This window comes from Canis lupus, chromosome X (assembly GCF_011100685.1).
Source record: "Canis lupus familiaris isolate Mischka breed German Shepherd chromosome X, alternate assembly UU_Cfam_GSD_1.0, whole genome shotgun sequence".
NCBI classification, from domain to species: Eukaryota; Metazoa; Chordata; class Mammalia; order Carnivora; family Canidae; genus Canis; species Canis lupus.
The window spans coordinates 19,110,468-19,129,491 of record NC_049260.1 but is presented as its reverse complement, the minus strand read 5'-3'; the positions used below and the strand labels follow the sequence as shown (position 1 = coordinate 19,129,491).

The 19,024-nt window shown below is 40.7% G+C and overlaps 1 long non-coding RNA gene across 1 annotated transcript in view; it reads left to right on the top strand.

Moving 5' to 3' along the window:
- LOC119868176 overlaps positions 1–8,986 on the top strand; it is a 42,302-nt gene extending 33,316 nt beyond the window's left edge. Inside the window, exon 4 of the long non-coding RNA XR_005385923.1 lies at positions 8,859–8,986. This is a non-coding gene — a long non-coding RNA (uncharacterized LOC119868176). The remainder of the gene's footprint in view (positions 1–8,858) is intronic.
- Positions 8,987–19,024: the final 10,038 nt, after the last annotated feature.

The window sequence follows — 19,024 nt, the reverse complement described above, 5'->3', positions numbered from 1 at the left end:
TCTGGATGTTACCCTATGGATTACCAAAAGCAATGTTTTACCTAACAGTTCTAATAATAGTGTATCCAGGGGGCCTCAGGCACTCCACAAACATCATCTCATTAATTCCTCCAAACTCCCAATGGGACAGGTAGGGAATACAGATAATTATGTTTAATTTTATAAAAGAGAAAAACAAACATTAGTCTAAAATGTAAATTATTAGCAGCGGAGGGCCTTCTGGAATCCCACTCTTCTTTTGCTTTCTTTGTACTTTACAGCAGACAAAATTCCAGCCTTTCTGTTTGAGGAACTGACATTAGTTAAATAATCAAGATGATATATGTACATGTGCCATGGAGAAGAGATACTTGAGCCTGTAATAGGGAGAGTTAAGGCAGAGAAACAGTTTATCTTAAACAGGGGCCAAGAACTAGAGAATGAGCAGCAGCAATCAACTAGGGATAAAGAGACTATTCCAGTTAGAAGGAGCAACATATGCAAAGGCCCTGAGGTAACAAGGACTACGGTTGAATATGAGAGACTGAAAGAAGGCTGTCATTGGGGAAACATATAAGGAGAAAGTGGGTGAGGTGCAAGATAGGGTTGGAGAAGTTTGCAGAAGCTAGACCAGATAGCCCCTGCAGGCTACTTTTAGGAGCTATATCTTTACCTTAAGTGTGTGACACTGAAAGTTTTCTGTTTTTTTGTTTGTTTTTTATTTGTTTGCTTGTTTTTTTTGTGTGAGATGTATGTGGCCCATGACAGAATTATATTTTCAAAAGGTCACATTAGTTGATTGTGGCAAATAGAGAACAGTTTGGATGGGGGTTGTAGCAAGAGATGGTAGGGATTTGCAAAGACTATTCATTATTTCCTTCTGGATTTATTCTGAACCTATTGAGCAGTCTCAGAACTTGTACTTAACCAGATTCTTTGTATCTTGCATGAGGTCTTTTGGCCTCATGCCAAATGAGATGTCCTTAGGCCTTTTGGCCTAATGAGATGTCCTTACTTTTCTGCTAGAGCTAACCACAGCAATGGTGGGTGATGAGGTAGGGAGGTTCTGGCCTATAGTGTTGTAGGAATACCTTCTGTGACTGATGATTTTAGCATCTTAGTCTTTTCTTTTTCCTTCTATGTTGCTAGTTTTCATCAGAAAAGGCAAATACCATTATTTCCCTTTTTGCTTTGATGTCTTGGATCTTTCAACATTTGCTGACTTAAAAGTATTATTTCAAATTCCTGTCCTGCAGGGTTTTTGTCTTATTGTGTTCCAGGCTTTTGAGACCAATTACAAAACTAATGCTAGGGTTTCTGGGTTCATACTTGAAATATGATAATTTTATGTGATTTATATAATGAAAAAGGAAAAAGATCCTGAAGTTCTATTGTGCTTTTTAATGTCTATTATAATACTTGTTCATTCTGATTTGCATTACAATTATTTATGCATGCATAGTAAGCTCTTTCTATAGCCCCACCCACCTTCCCTTTGGCCTCCTACTCATCCTTCAGATTTCATGTCATCATCACTTCTTCAAGGAAGCATTCCCTGATCTCCCTAACTAGGATGCTTCCCTATCTTATAAATTTTTGTGGTACTGTGATCACTTACAGTAACTCCTCTGCTATTGAATCACTGTCTGTCTGTTGGATGAGGAGGTGGATTGGATCTTGCCCTTGACTGTGCTCACCATTAGGTCCACTGCATCAGCACAATGCCTACCACAGAGGAGGCACTCACTAACTGCTTGCTAATGGATAATTAACTACATTTCTTGAGGTCAGGGAATTTTTGTTTCATGGTTGACCTGCCATTTCTCCCAACATTTGAGGAATTGCTGTGGGCTTCCAGTAGGCTCTGGGGAAACCAGGCCCCCATATCACCCTGGTCCATGCTGGCTTTAGCAACTGCTGGTAGCTGCTATGGCCCCAGGTTGCTCCCATGGGCCCAGGTGGTATCTTTGACATAAGGCTCCAGCTCACCCCAGGACCTGCAGATTCCAATGGCCCTAGGCTGCTCCTGTGGCCCCAGGCTCCTGATGGGCTTTTGGAAACTCAGGCTGCCAGGCAACCCCTGTGACACCAGGCTTCCACTGGATTCCTATAAACCCAGGCTCCCAGCTTACCCTGCTGGCCAGGTGCCATGACACAGGGTGGCTTCAGTGCTACCAGGCTCCTGGAATATTTCAGCATCACCTGACTTCTGCAAGTCTAGGTAGTTTCTGTGGCCCAAGGTTCCCAATCATTCCCTGTAAACATAAGATCCAGGTGGGCACCTATGAATCCAGTCCCCCTGGCAGGCCTAGCACCGGGCCCACTCCATGGACACAGTCAGGCTGGTCCCTGTGTATCTGTGCACCAGGTCTGCCCACTTGCTGACCCAGGCCCCAGACCTGCCTGACCAGTGACTCTAGCAGCAAGCCAGCCCACTGATACCACCAGATGGCCCACCCACAGTCTCTGGACCAGCTGACTGGAGAAGAGTTTTGCTTGCTACGATGGTCTGTAAAGATTGAAAGAGTTGTTTATCTCCTTAAATGCACAGATACCATTGCAAGGCCACAAAGATTATGAATAATTAAGGAAACATGACACCACCAAAGGAAGCAAATAAAACTCCAATGGCTGACTTTAAAGAAATGAAGATCTGTGAATTGTCTGACAAAGAATTCAGAGTAATCTTCCTAAAGAAGTTCTATGAACTACAATAAAACAATCAAATGAAATTAGCAAAGCAATGCATGAACAAAATCAGAAGTTTAACAAAGAAATAGAAACAATTAAAAATAAGCAAACAAATCCTAGAGTTGAAAATTATAGTGACTAAACTGAAGAATTCAATAGAGAGATTCACTAGGAGATTCAGTCAAGTAGAAGAAAGAATTAGTGAACTTGAAGACATATCAGTTGAAATCATTCAGCAGATGAGCAAAAGGAAAAAAAGAGTGAAAAAGAGTGAAGAAAGCCTTTGTGGAGTAAAGGGCACTATTAAAAGTAACAATCTATGCATTTTTGGAGTCCCAGAAAATGAAGAGAGAGAAAGAGGCACAAAGCTTATTTAAAGAAATAATGGATGAGAACTGCTTAAATCTGGGGAGAGATGTAGACATCTAAGTTCATGAATCTAACAGTTCACCCCAAAATTTCAACCCCACGTGGTCTTCTCCAAGATACATTATAATAAAACTGTCTAAATTCAGGCAAATAGGAAATGTTTAAATAGCAGGAGAAAAAAAAATCTCACATATGAAAGAACCCATAAAAGGCTTTCAGTGGATTTCTCTGTAGAACCCTTGCAGGCCAGGATAGAATTGTATCATATATTCAAAGTGTTGGGAGAAAAAAACAAACTACCAACCAAGAATAATCCACCTCACAAATGTGTCTTTCAGGAATGAGGGAGAGATAAAGACTTTTCCAAATAAACTAAAGCAGAGGGAGGTGATTACCACTAGGCTTGCCTTACAAGAAATACTTGTTTGGCAAACTGAAAAGAAAAGATACTAATTAGTAACATAAAAACATATGAAAATATATAAAGATACTGGTAAAGGTAGGTATAGAGTCAAATTTGGAATACTCTAATAATGTAATATGGTGGTATGTTAATTACCTAATTCTAGCTTAAAAGTTTAAAAGAAAAAAGTTTTAAAAATAACTATAGCTACAATAATTTGTCAATGGATATACAATATAAAACGAAGTAAATTATGACATCAAAAACAAAATATGGGGTGGATTGTAAAAAGGTAGATTTTTTTGTATGTGATCAAAGTTATGTTTTCATCAGTTTATTTTTCTTAGAGATTTTATTTATTCATTCATGAAAGACAGAGAGAGGCAGAGACATAGGCAGATGGAGAAGCAGGCTTCTCACAGGGAACCTGATGTGGGACTCGATCCCAGGACACTAGGATCATGCCCTGAGCCAAAGGCAGATGCTCAACCACTGAGCCACCCAGGTGTCCCTGTTTTCATCAGTTTAAAAGACACTGTTATGGGGCACCTGGGTGGCTCAGCGGTTGAGCAGCTGCCTTTGGCTCAGATCGTGATCCCGGGATCTTGGGACCAAGTCCCACATTGGGCTCCTTGCGGAAAGTCTGCTTCTCCCTCTGCCTATGTCTCTGCCTCTCTCTCTCTGAGTCTCTCATGAATAAATAAATAAAGTCTTAAAAAATACACTGTTGTAAGATATTTTGTAAGCCTCATGATAATCATGAAACAAAAACATGCAGTAGGTATACAAAAGATAAAGAGAAGGGAGTCAAAGCATACTAATATGGAAAAATATCAATTCACAAAGAAGGCAGCAAAAGAGGATGAAAGGAAGAAAGGAACTAAGAAAGAGCCAGAAAACTGTTAATAAGATGGCATTAGTAAGTCTTTACCTATTAATAATTACTTTAAATGCAAATGAATAAAATGATCTAATCCAAAGGTATAGCCAAATGAATTAAGAAACAAACCCCATGCTGCCTTCCAAAGACTTCCAGAGACTCACTTCAGCTTTAGGGATACTCATAGGTTCCAAGTGAAGGGATGGAAAAACAAGAGAGCGAGAGTCACTATATATATTAATAGAATGAAAGATAAAAATTATATGATCATCTCAATAGACACTGAAAAAGCATTCGACAAAAGTCAACATCCTTTTATAATATAATCTCTGAACAAATTGGGTGTAGAAGGAACATACTTCAACATAAGAAAGGCCACATATGACAAGCCCACAGCCAACATACTCAGTTATGAAAGGTTGAAAGCTTTTCCTCCAAGATCAGGAACAAGACGGAGGTGCTTACTCTTATCACTCCTATTCAGCATAGTACTGGAAGTCCTAGCCAGAGCAGTCAGGCAAGAAAAAGAACTAAAAATGCATCCAAGTCAGAAAGGAAGGAGTAAAATATTCTCTGATTGTAAGTGATATGATCTTATATATAGAAAACCTGAAGTACTCCACCAAAACACTGTAAGAATTAATAAGAGAATTCAGTAAAGTCACAGGAAACAAAGTCAATATTAAAAAAATCAGTTGTATTTCTGGACACTAACAATGAACTATCTGAAAAAGAAAAAGAGACAAAAATCCTAATCACATGCTTGGCTAAATTTATTCCTAAGGATTTCATTATTTTTGATAAAATAGCATCAAATTTAACCAAGGATGTGTGTGATTGAAAGATCTGTACACTGAAAATTACAAGACATTGATGAAAGAAATTGAAGAAGACACATATAAACAGGAAGATACTCTGTGTTCATGGATCAGCAAAGTTGATACTGTGAATATGTCCATACTACCCAAAGTCATCTATAGATTCAAAGAAATCCCTATCAGAATTCCAATGGCATTTTTCACAGAATAGAAGAAAAATCCTAAAATGTTTCTGGAAACATAAAAGACATTGGGTAGCCAAAGAAATCTGAAGAAAGAACAAAGCTGGAAGCATCACACTTCCTAATTTCAAACATTATTACAAAGCTATAGTAATAAAAAATGTATAGTACTTACATAAAAACCAAACAGTCTGATTTTAAAATAGGCAAAGGATTTGAATAGACATTTTTCCAAAGAAGATATACAAATGGCCAACAGGTACATAAAAAGATGCTCAATAGCACAAATCATCAGGGAAATACCAATCACAACCACAGTGAAATATCACCTCACACCTGTAGAATGGCTGTTATAAAAAAGATAAGGGCCAACAGGAGTTGGCAAAGATATGGAGAAAAGGGAACCCTTGTGCACTATTGGTGGAAATGTAAATTGGTGTAGCCACTTTAGAAAACAGAGTGGAGGTTCCTCAGAAAATTAAAAATAGCTATGATCCAGCAATTCCACTTCTGAGTATATACCCAAAAGAAGTGAAATTACTATCTTGAATATTTAACTGCACCTCCATATTCATCACAGCACTATTCGCAATAGTCAAGATATGGAAACAGCTTAAGTGTCCGTCAGTGGATGAATGGATAAAGAAAATTTGGTATATATTTACAATGGTATATTATTCAGCCAGAAAAATGAAAATCCTGCCCTTTGGGACAGTATGGATGGACCTTGAGGGCATTATGCTAAGTGACATTAAGCCAGACAGAGAAAGACAAATACTGTATGTTCTAACTTATATATGGAATCTAAAAATGCTGAATTCATCAAAACAGAGAATAGAGTGGTAGTGGTTACCAGGAATTTGAGGGATAAGGAAATGGGGAGATATTGGTCAAAGATTACAGACTTCTAGCTATAAGATGAGTAAGTTCGAAGAATCTAATGTATAGTATATGGTGATTATAATTAACAATACTGCGTGTGTATATACTTGGAAATTATTAAGAGATCTTACATGTTATCACTACAGCTAAATGTTAATTATGGGAGGGGGTAGAGGTGCTAACTAACCTTCTTGTGGTAAACATTTTATAATATATATGTGTATCAAATCATCATGCTGTACACCTTAAACTAAATACATTATATATCAGTAATATCTCAATAAAGCTGGAAAAAATTTATGTGAAACCTATATTATTTTTTGGAGAAATGTGACTATGGTTATTTTTAAATTTAAATTTAAATTCTAGTTAGTTAACATACGGTGCAATATTGGTTTCAGGAGTAGAATTCAGTAGTAATTCATCACTTACATACACTACTCAGTGCTCATCACAAGTGCCCTCCTTAATACCCTCATCCGTGTATCCCATCCCCCACCCACATCCCTCCATCAACCCTCTGTTTGTTCTGTGTTGTTAAGAGTCTCTTGTGATTTGTTTCCCTCTCTCTTCTTTTTGTTCCCCTGCCTTCCCATACATTCATCTGTTTTGTTTCTTAAATACCATATAGGAGTGAAATCATATAGTATTTGTCTTTCTCTGATTGACGTATGTTGCTTAACAGGATTTCATTCTTTTTAATGGCTGAGTAATACACACACACACACACACACACACACACACACACACACCCCACATCTTTATCCATTCGTCAGTTGATGGACATTTGGGCTGTCTCCATAGTTTGGCTATTGTTGATAATGCTGCTATAAACATCCAGGAGTTTGTACTCCTCTGAGTCTGTATTTTATGTCCTTGGGTAAATACCTAGTAGTGCCAATTGCTGGCACATAGGTAGTTCTATCTTTAACTTTTTGAGGAACCTCCATACTGTTCTCCAGAATGATTACACCAGTTTGCATTCCCAGGAACCGTGGATGAGGGTTCCCCTTTCTCTGCATCCTTGCCACCACTACCTGTTGTTTCTTGTGTTGTTAATTTTAGTCGTTCTGGCAGGTGTGAGTTGGAAACCTGTATTATTCATTTCAGCCATTTCACGGGTCATTTTTGGCAGAGATGCCAGTATTCAAGTGGACATAGCTTGCCACTTACTACAAATGCATTAAATATAGTCCATTTAAAATGGGAAGAAGATACTAAAAAACATAACATATACAGGAATATAGTGAAATAGGTAAGAGCAGTGATTTTAAAGCCAAACTATGAGAATTCAAATCAGGGTTCTTGACCTTACTAGCTGCACGGCCATGTATAAGTTGTTTAACCTCTCTGTTTCCTCATTTGTAACATGGAGACAGTGATTCCTACCTCAAATAATATTATGATGCATACCTGAGTCAATTTATATAAGTCATTTACAGCAATGCCTTGCATAAGTGTTACGCTGTTTCTGTTTTGCGACTGTTCCTAGGAAGGACAGGCTATGTGAGGTTAACTAGGGCCCCAGTAGCAAAAACCCTCAAGTTCCTCCATGGCTCCTTTTTGGAAAGTTGAAGATGAGCACCTCTATGGTATTCTCAGTTGATACTTTGCTCAGTGAATTGATTTGATTTTTTTCAGTTCCCACATTTTAATACTATGCAGCTGGTAATGGAATTAGTTTTCCCACCAAAGTTTACTGCAAATGGTGGAAGGCCAACAAAAGCTAAGGACATTGAGATGATGCTGGTTATGTCAAATTATTGGAGAAGCTTCAGAAAAGGGTGTGGGAGGGCCTTGAGTTTGTCAAATTTGGCTCCCCAGAGGAAGTAAGGGGGTATTTACATATGTGTGGAGGGGGTAGAGGCTATGCAGCTGGGGGCAATAGGTTCATGTGTGTATATTTTAAACTTTACACTGGGGGTGATATATACACAGAAAGGCACATACACATCATAAGTGTATAGATTGAATTTTCACAAGTAAACATATTCAAGTAACCAGCATCCAGATCAAGAATCAGAACATAATCAGCAGCCCAGAAGGCCTTTCCAGTCACTAATCCCCCAGCTCTAATCACTATCCTGACTTCTACCACTGCAGATTAGTTTTGCCTGTTTTTGCTGTTTATTTAGTTAAAATCATACAGACAAACCATGAGAGACTCCTAACTCTGGGAAACAAAGGATTGCGGAAGGGGAGGTGCATGGAGGGATGGGGTAGCTGGGTGATGGGCACTGAGGAGGGCACTTGATGGGATGAGCACTGGGTGTTATATTATATGTTGGCAAATCGAATTTAAATTTTAAAAAACTGAAAAAAAATCATATGGTATTTACTCCTTTGTGTCCTGCCTTTATCCTCAATATTATTTATGTATACAAGATTCCTCTATACTGTTGTGTGTAGTTGTATATCATTCATTGACATGCTGTATATTATTCCATCCTTTGAAAATGTATTTCCTATTCCATTGTTGATGGGCATTTGGGTGGCTTCCAGTTTGGGGCTACTGTGTGCTTTTCTGAGCATCCTAATACATTTTTAGTGCACATGTGAGTGTATTTCTGGAGGGCATATGCCTCAGAGTGGAATTGCTGGGTCACAAGGTATGTGGATGTTAAGCTTTAGGTTTTATGTGATTTTTTTTTCAGCTCTGGAGGTGATTCTGATTCCTGGCCAAGGCTGAGAACCACTGATCTATAATATCTACCCAAAAGGAAGGTTTAAAGCCATGCTATCAAAGCATGGATGAGCTCATTAAAGATGTAATATTAAGAAGATGAACTACAGGGATCATCCAACTGTCTCACAGATAATGCCAATGTTTGTTGCTTCAATAGTTAGCTTGCCTTTTCTGTAGGGGGTCTGGGTGGGTGGGTTAATGCTGGATCCTGGCTCTCTTATTTTCTTTTCTCCCTTGGTTCGACCCTTATTTCTCTCAGGTTCAGCAAAGTGGAATGCTGACCGAGAACTGGGACTGAAGGGAAGCATTGCCAAGTACTGTTAATTATTAATGAAATGAATTTGCATCAAACCAGAGGGGATTAAAGTGGCTTGAAATGAATAGCAAGTTCTTGATAAGGCTTTTCCTATTCTCAGGTGACTGGAATGATGCACTCGTGTTGGAGCATATTAATTTAATAGAAGCACTGCTCCCCCCACAGTGCAGCTTGGAGCTGGATGTAAGCCCAGCCCAGGGACAGCAGGTTCCAAAGCAATTTCTGCTTATGTGGCTATGGTGAAACAAAGTGACGCGAGCACGACACGGTGGGTTCAAAAAATGCTGCAGACGTACCCCAAAGCAAAATATCCCTTCACTCCCCCACTGCAGGCACTGGGGGGAGTAAAGGAACTTGTTACCGTGGCAGACAGATCCCGGTTCAAACCCCAGCTCAGCTTTACCAACCGTGTGACCTTGGGCAAGTTACCTAACCTCTTGGAGCCTTTGATTTCTCCATCTGTGAAATGGGATAATTATATGTACTTCAAGGAAATTGTATGCAAAGTGCCTGGCTCACAGTAGGCACCTAGCAAATAGCAACTAATTGCTTATGGTACTGTGAGAGACTGCTGGGAATATCCCTGTGTGGTAGGGAAGGGCCGTGGAGGAAAGGTAGTGCTCTAGAAGCAAGTTTTGGACAGATGGCAGGCCCATATTGAAAATGGAAATGTTTCCTGCTGCTACAGATTCGAAGAAGGTCTTTGAGTCTGTGTAAAACACAAAGGGATTAGCTACCAGTATTTTCTGTTAGTTTATTACACACACAGGCATACAAATATGCCCAGGAAGTGTGGAAAGCTAACCAAGCTTGAAGATTGGTAGGAATGTCAGGGTGGCTCAGCAGGGCATTCTGCATAGCCCCATTTTAGAACCAAGTGTCCCCACTCAAAGAAAACTCATTTGGGTGGCCATGTTCTGCTCCATGTGTCTTCAGCCCTCCTTGACTGCAGCTGACTAGACCATGGATGAGTGTGAATGCTGGGGCTCTCTGGTCTATCTCGCTCATCTTTTAAGATCTAGTTCAAGTGTTACCATCTACAGAAAGTGTTCCCCAACAGTTTAGGCTGTTAGGATAGGACTGACCTAGATGGTGTTGTGTTATGATGGGTGGGAGCTAACAGGCAGAGAGATGAAGCTATCCAAACCCTAGACACTAAGTGGCATGGAAGAATGACAGTAATGATAGTACAACATTTATTGAACACTTATTTTGTGGCAGGCATTAAGCTCAACACTTTTGTCACGTGATCTCTTCTGGTAACCCATTAAGGAGTATACAATTATTTTCTCCATTTTAAAGATGAAGAAAGCAGGTTCACTGCTCTCCAAGCTGGAAGCAAGTACCAATCTTGTTTTTAATTTTTTTTAAAGATTTTATTTATTTATTCATGAGAGAGAGAGAGAGAGGCAGAGACATAGGCAGAGGGAGAAGCAGGCTCCCCGTGGGGAGCCTGATGCTGGACTCGATCCCAGGACCTCAGGATCACAACCTGAGCCAAAGGCAGAGCTCAACTACTGAGCCACCCAGGCACCCTAATCTTTTTTTTTCTGATCCGATACTCTTAAATCACCCTGACACAGCCTATTAGGTGGGCAACCATGCCCGTGTAGCATAAGAACTGGGAAGTGCTCTGTTATTCAATAGAAGCCATGTTCAGAGAGAGTGTGATGCCATTTTTGTATGTATTTCTTGTGTTGGATTATTTCAAGTTGTAAAAAAAACTACTCTTGTTCAATTGATAGCAGTTCATTTGTTTAATGATTTAAAGGTCATTCTTTTACATTTAAACAACATATAATTCAATGACAGAAATTCCTGTAGCAGCATTATTAGGACCAGGGCCATATAATAAGCATCTAAAAAGCACTTGGTGTTTTTGTAAATGGTCAGGTCATTAATTGATTTGTCCAAATACCCCTTATGTGGTGGCTGACTAATAGAATAATCCATGTTTTAGGGCGAAGTTTAGGAGACCCTAGGAGGTTAATATGTACCCAGGTTCCCTACTGAAAAAGATAATGCAGGCTCAGAATCCAGCATCGCTAACTAGTCATTCAATCAGTTCCTTGGTACTGAAAGGAAGTAACCCCTGGAGTGGCTGCACACATTGCAGAACTCTTTCAATATTTGAATGATATGCTCTTTGGAGTTAGAGTTAGAGACAATTGGGGATCCCTGGGTGGCGCAGTGGTTTGGCGCCTGCCTTTGGCCCAGGGCGCGATCCTGGAGACCCGGGATCGAATCCCACGTCGGGCTCCCGGTGCATGGAGCCTGCTTCTCCCTCTGCCTGTGTCTCTGCCTCTCTCTCTCTCTCTGCGTGACTATCATAAATAAAAAAAAAAAAAAATAGAGTTAGAGACAATTGAATACTATTCTCAACACTCCCATTCTATAATTTTACTACTGGTAGATATCCATCAATTCCTTCATTCCACAAATATTTTTTGCTAAGTATTATGTGTAGACATTGGATTCCATTTTGGAGGCATAAGCCTGGGCAAGATTGAGCTTACATTGGGAGGAGCAGACAAGTAAACTGCAGTTCTATGGGGTGGATAAGAGCAGTGCTGAACATACTCACCCAAGAGGTGGAATATAGCTGTGATGTGTGAAGCTTATATCAGCCAAATGAGCTGCTTTGCCATCCCAGACTCTTCTACCAGTTACCAGAACCCAGAAGCCTGTAGACAGTGGCTCTCGAATTTTGGCAGATAGAAGAGTCATCTGGGAGTCTGGTAAAATACCAAGGCCCAGACCCTGCTTCACATGAACAAAACTGGGCCTCTGTGTTCTTTATCAGCTCTCCAGGTGATTGTGACCCACGCCTAAGTTTGAGAACCACTGTTGTAGACCAATACCACACCATTCCACTGGATCTAATAATGCCATATGTGGCAGTTGGGTTATTTTCTGGGTTTTCTTTCTGGAATGTGGAATCGGACCTGCTACAGGATATCTGATTTCAAGAGACTTTGGCTTGTTTGAAGCTGAATTACTCAAAGTGGGAAAATAGTTTTACATCTCTTTTCATGCTGGTTACCTTGCCTCTGACCTATATCTTTGGTTTATTGCACTTGTTTCTTTGAAGTTGTTTTCTGAGCAGAAAACATATTATTGAAAAGTGCTCTTATGAATTCAAGATGTGGGATTAAGTAGGAAATACCAGCACTAGAACAGAGGCAAATACTTGATCGAAGACAACATCCCTTTGGGGGAGAATCCCTGTTTCTTATTTCTTTGTCACTTTCCTATTTCCACCAAATTGAGACAGGGCTTAAAGCAAAGCTTTCCATGTACAGCTGTGTGTCTTAGGGCAAGTTGCTTCATGTTCCTGTGCCTCAGTTTCCTGGTGTGTATGGTGGGGATAGTGATAATAATAGTGCCTGCCTAACAGGGTTTTTGTGATGATTAAGGTAACACAAGACTGCCCTTCGAACTGGACACCTAGTAAGTGCTACATAAATGTTCTTGCTATTATTTTGTCCATCCTGCCTTTCAAATGTCCCTTTCTTCCTCTTGTGCCTGTTGTTTCATTTCTGGATTATGTTGAGACTAAAGACCAGGGGGTCCTGCCAAGATTCATTCTAAAAGAATTGGGACCTCACAAAGGACTAAAATGAACTTAAACTCGCCTTGTGGTTACTGCCAGTGCTTTTTAGAAACAGACAGTGCTTAGAAACGGGAGGTTAAAGTTTAGGAACAGAACCTACTGTCAACCAATGTCAATGCAGAGCCATGCTTTGGAATGGTGGGCCAAAAAGCGACTTGTGATCGATTCCCCTGACATTCCCTAGAGGAGCCCAGCAATCTCTTAGATGTACCTTTCTACCATGGCCCCAGGCCCCACTCTTCCCCTTCCAGGACGGGGCAGACTGGCCAAGGTGAGATCCACATGGAGACTGTATAGGGTTGACTGCAGCAGAATTTGTATTTCAATAAGATGTTCATAGTTCCACTTTGCCTCTTGCAGGCTAAGGTGAAAATTCTCCATCCAAATGCTTACTGCCTTTCTGAACCTCTCAGGGTCCCATTGCGGGCCACAGACACAACCCTGAGCATCTGGTCTCCAGCAGGCCTCTATGCACATCTCCGCTCCCTCCTTCCTCCATGCTACCAAGGGGACCTGGTCTCTGTCCTCTCAACTTTCCTTATCTCTCCGCCTTCACTGTGAAGCCCTCCACTCCCGCTCTACCATCCACTGTAATTCTCTGTTCTCTTTACAAGCTTAAGTTGTAAAAAGAGATGTACTCTTTAAAAAAATATATATTCATTGCTACCCACCCTCTCTGAGCTGAACTGATATATATATATATATATATATATTACACACTTTGCTTTTGTATACAGAAATAAAACCACAACTATAAGGATTTTACGTGTAGATAATTTGGGAAATAGGAAGGGTTGGTACACTATATATTTTTTTAAAAATACGGTTAACTTAGCTAGTTTTATTTGTATTTGGCCATTTCTATAGTCAGTGCATTTTGTATCAGGCTCTTCTATTTTCATCTTTGCTTTCATGTGCCAGTTCTTTAAAGGACCTTTTCTTATACTATAATACTAAATTTATCTGGTGGTCACCCTTATACTGTATTACTTTAATATTAAATACTTAAGAGAAATTTCCCATTTGCAAAAGAAGAAAAATATATGCATAGAGTTTATGTACCAACTTAGACATGTTTTAAATTTTTTGTATCTTGAAATAATTACAGACTCACAGAAAGTTGCAAAAATAGTGCATAGCATCCTGTGTATCCTTCCTCCGGTTTTCCCCAATGGTGATGTATTACACAGCTGGAGTATATCAAATCAAGAAATTGACATTGGTACAACACTGTTGACAAGACTACAGATCTTTGTTTTTCACCATTTTTACATGCACTCATTTGTGTATGTGTGTGTCTCTGTGTGTATGTAGTTCTGTTCAGTCTTATTCAGTGTAACCACCAGTACAATCTAGATGTAGCACTGTCCCATCATCACAGAGTAACTCCCTTGTGCTGCCTCTTTGCGTTTATATGCCTTGGCAACTACTCATCTGCTCTCTACCTCTATAATAGTTTTATCATGCTGAGGATTTTATGTAGATAAAAGCATACAGTATGTAACCTTTTGAGAGTGATTTTTTTTCCACTAGGCATCATGCCTTTGGGTCTGCCTGAAGTATTACATGTGTTGATAGTTTGTACTTTTTTACTGCTGAGTAATATTCCATTGCATGAATGGACCAGAGTGTATTGACTATTATTATTTTATTGTATCTTTTTTGAAGTCTTTGAGCTGCTGACTTTCTACTGTAGTTCTTCTATCTAAGGAAGCTAATATACAATTCAGTGCATTGAAATGGGATACTAGCATGTCAGGGCATATATATGAAAATTTACAATCTAGTATATTCTCAGTTGTAGATAATAATCCTTTGGTAGCATTTGGTTGGGTTTTACATATCTTTGAGCCATAGAACAGCCAGTATTTTCAGTGATGACCAGTTATTCTCAAATCTTTACTTCCTCTCATGGACTTGTCCCTCTGCATCTGCTCTTTTCTTATGTGCTCATATATATCATATATATGTGGAATGATGTCAATTTCTTAATGTTGAATTTTTTTGTCCAGCATGATAATAATAAATAATGAAATTTTTAAGTAATTTTAATTTCTATTTTTACTAATGGAAATCATATTCATTATGAAAGTTTCTGATGATCAGAGTGAAGAAGATTTTAAAATTACCTATAATCCTGCCACACAGGAAAATCTGCTATGCTGTTTAATATTTTATTGTAAATCCCTCCAGGGCCTTTAGAACATTTAAGCTTTCTATTCCTCAGTATTAAACTGTCTGTCGTCTAGACCTCATTTGGTGTTAGCACTCTGGGAGCAGAGTTGGAGTGTGAATACACTGTGTTTGAGAGTCTAAGACATAATCAGAGGAACCTGAGCCTGTGCTCTGTTTTTTTTTTTTTTTTAAACGTATGTATTTATTTGAGATTGAGAATGTGTGAGCAGGGGGAGGGGCAGAGGGAGAGGGAGGGAGAGAACCTCCAGCACGCTCTGCACTAAGTGCAGAGAGTGAGGTGGGGCTGGATCCCACCACCCTGAGATCATGACCCAAGCTGACACCAAGAGTCGAATACTCAACAGACTGAACCACCCAGACACCCCTCTCTCTGTTTTTATAGTCCAGACCTCAGCGTTGAGCAGAATCACATCTTCTTTCCTAATTGGTAAGCTGATCCAGAATTTGCAGGAATCTTGATAAATCACTTGCTATCCTCCCCTGACCCCTACTCTTCCCTGAGATTTGGGGCACTGCCAGTCCCAAGCTGACATCCTTTCCTGAGAACCTCTCCCTGGCCCTGCTTGGCCTTTCGAGGTAAGGGTGCTCCTTTCCCTAGCCAAAGTCACCCACAGTTTCCATCTCTTGATACAAATCCCAAGGGGGAAGGAATCCAGCAGCAGAAGAAGAGAAAGGTTACATACGTTGCTCCTCACATAGAAGCCTCTAATGCCAGAGTACTGTTTTGGGGAGCTTTCAAAGGTGACCTTCCTCAATGTCTGCCAGCGTTCTTCCCCCTTGAGGTTAGAGGGAAAAGAAGAGGGCTGTGGCCTGACTGCCTTTCCTTTATCTCAGTGATGTGCTGGAACACCGGTCAGATGGCCTGAGGGGAGGGGAACTTGATCCCGGCAGTGAGGTATATAGCCTGTTGCTCCTTGCGGGCATCTGGCAAACTCCCAAGAAGGAGGGTGCGCCTCCCCATCCTGTCACTGCTGTGTGCTCAGATGCCTTGCTCAGGGAAGATGTTCAACAATTATTGTGGGCTCCCCACGACGTTTTTCCTCTACTCCAGGAAGCAGGTTGAAACGTTAAACTGACATCATTACAGGGATGGCCTTAAATTATAAACTAGAAAGTTTATGAAAATAATGAACTTGATCACCACTTTGTTGCTAAGTATTGGTTACAAATTACTCGGGCCCATCCCCCAATCGATCCTGGTGCAAAAGTGTGTCTCAGTCCTGTCATGTCCTAGGCTTTGCTACCACCCCTTAGAAGGGCATCATTTCTGCATTCCTGAGCTCTGAGGTCCTAGCCTGTCACTAGCATTGTGGCCACCTTTTCCTTACTGCTCCTGCCAGCCGTCCTTGTGACCTTCTCTTCCATCCATTCACCATAGGACTAAGAGTGGTCTTTCTGAAGGGCACACCGATGTGTTCCTGGTCCTCTGTGGCCCACCAGTGTTAGCAGGGTGGCGCCCAGGGTCATCAGGAGCTGCCTGCTAGTTCTCTAGTCTCATGCCATCTCTCCCCCGCCCCAAGCCATTCTAAGCCTCCGATATTTCCTTCCCAGAAGGCCTTCCCTGCCTCCACATCTTCCCATGGGTCATTCCCTCTGCTAAGATGTTCTTTCAGTCTGCTGTTCTCCAGACTCAAACTGTTACCGCCTTTCAAAAAGAGGTCTTTGGTGCTTTCTGGAGAAATACTATGCTCCCACAGCTCCTTGGGTGAACCTCTAGTGCAGCTGTGTCAACCGTTAATTTCTTGTCTTCTCTACCCCCTTATCACTATACTGCAAATATTTGGAAAGAGATTATGTTCTATTTGGTCTTGTATCCTCAGTTTCTGACAAGAGTAGATGTTCAACACGTGTTTGCTGACTCGATCAGTATAATTAAAAACTTCCACTTTTTTTGTCTTTTGTCCTACACCAGTGTTCATATTTAAAACAAAATTGCTTCTCAATGTTTCTCTCAAACTGATCACGTTAGACCACTGCATTTGTTTTCCTCAAGTTTGTTTTTCCTCCCTCTGAGAAGATACCTTCACAAGCATTGTGCCAAATAGGACTTCTTCTGGGGGAGTCTCTTGAAATACCACAGGAGAAAGTTTCTGAACGCCTGTTGTGAGTTGATCCTTCTTGATGCTCACGATTTCTCTCATCAGAATCAAAATATCACACATGAGTACCACACACATGGTTGGATAATTCTTCAGCACTGACAACTCTACCACTGAATATCATCGCCCAACTTCGTTGATCCCCGAGCGTGTTTTATTATTATTTTCTGACATTCTCTTTACTGGATTTCCTTCCCCCTGTCAACAGGCCCCAGTCTTTACTAGCTCTTTAGAAGCACCCTTGTTAAGGCTACTTATAGAGTCTTTGCTTTGCCACACCTGGCCTTTTCTGTCCCCTTAAACTTCCAGTGACCTCTCCCACAGCTTCCTGCATGTGCTCAGGATCACCCGAGAACTTGCTAAAACCCAGACTGCGAGGATCCACCCCGAGCTTCTGGTTCAGTAGGTTTGGAGTAGGGCTGGGAATTTATGTTCCTTAACAGGCTCCCAGGTGAAGCTGATCTGCTGGTTCAGGACTATGCTCCGAGAGTCCGCTTTACCAGCATACCTGGCACTCTGCCCATGTTCACAATGACAGCTGCTTCCCTCATGCTCACTGATTCTGCGTCACACAGTGGCATTTAGTTGGTCCAGTACCATGTACCTTGGCAGGTGGCTCGGTGTAATGCGTGGGTCTGGGCCTGTGCTCAGTGTTCCAGCTCCCATACTTTGTCCTTGGCCGAGTTCCTTGCTGGACGTATTAGTTCCTGGGGGAGTAGGTACTTCGATTTCCCTTGCTTAGCCCCTGCTGGAAGCTGGAGATCCCAGGGTAAGTTTATTTCCTGTATCTGGGAATCGATCTGTTTGCCTAGTTCTCTGTGACTGTGCCCACTCTGGCGTCGTTGGTTTGTCTGTACTGATTCCTGCTTGTTTGCTGTGAAGACTTCGGGGTTTGCCTGTTTTGTGCCAGTGTGTCTGGCATCTTGGAATTGCTTCATTCTAGTGGGGCATTTGTCTGTGTTAGGCAGGCTTGACTTCAGTAGGTATTCCAGGCTACCTTATTATTGCTTTGTAAATGTTGAATATTCAATTGAACAACTTTGTCTCTATTTATCTGTTGCTTTATTTCCTCCTTTTGTTGATTTCTCTGTTGTTTTCAGACTCCTTAACCCCAGTCTCCGTCTCCCTTATGTCTTGGGACTCCATTCTGGCTTTTTCTTAGCTGAATGGTTACTTTTCTGGTGAGATCATGCAACATGGCTGAAAGGTTCTAGTGCCACCTACATACATAACTTTGTTCAGAGTAAATGCAGTTGACCCTTGAAAAACATGGGTTTGAAATGTATGTGTCCACTTACATGAGGATTTGTTTTGATACAGTACTGTAAATGTTTTTTCTTTTTTAAAAATTTTATTTATTTATTCATGAGAGACAGAGAGAGAGAGGCAGAGACACAGGCAGAGGGAGAAGCAGGCTCCATGCAGGGAGCCCAACGTGGGACTCCATTCCAGGTCTCCAGGATCACACCCTGGGCTGAAGGCGGCACTAAACCGCTGAGCCCCCCGGGCTGCCCTAAATGTTTTTTCTCTTATGATTTTGTCTTTTCCCTAGCTTGATTATAAAAAATAGTATATAATACATATGACATGCAAAATATGGGTTAATTGACTGTTACACTTAGAGCTTTCAGACAACAGTGTGATAATGGTAATTTTTTGGACAGTCAACATGTAGATTTTTGACTGTGTGGGAGGTTGGTGCCCCTAACTCCTGTGTTGTTCAAAGATCAACTGTACATTATAATTTCTTTAATTTTATTTTTTGGTACCTAAATGTTTTTTCTAGTATTTGTATTTTTTATTCGAGTATAATTAGCATAAAGCGTTATATTTCAGGTGTACAACCTAGTGACTCGACAATTTATGCATTATGCAGTGCTCACCATGAACAGTGTAGTTACCATCTGTCA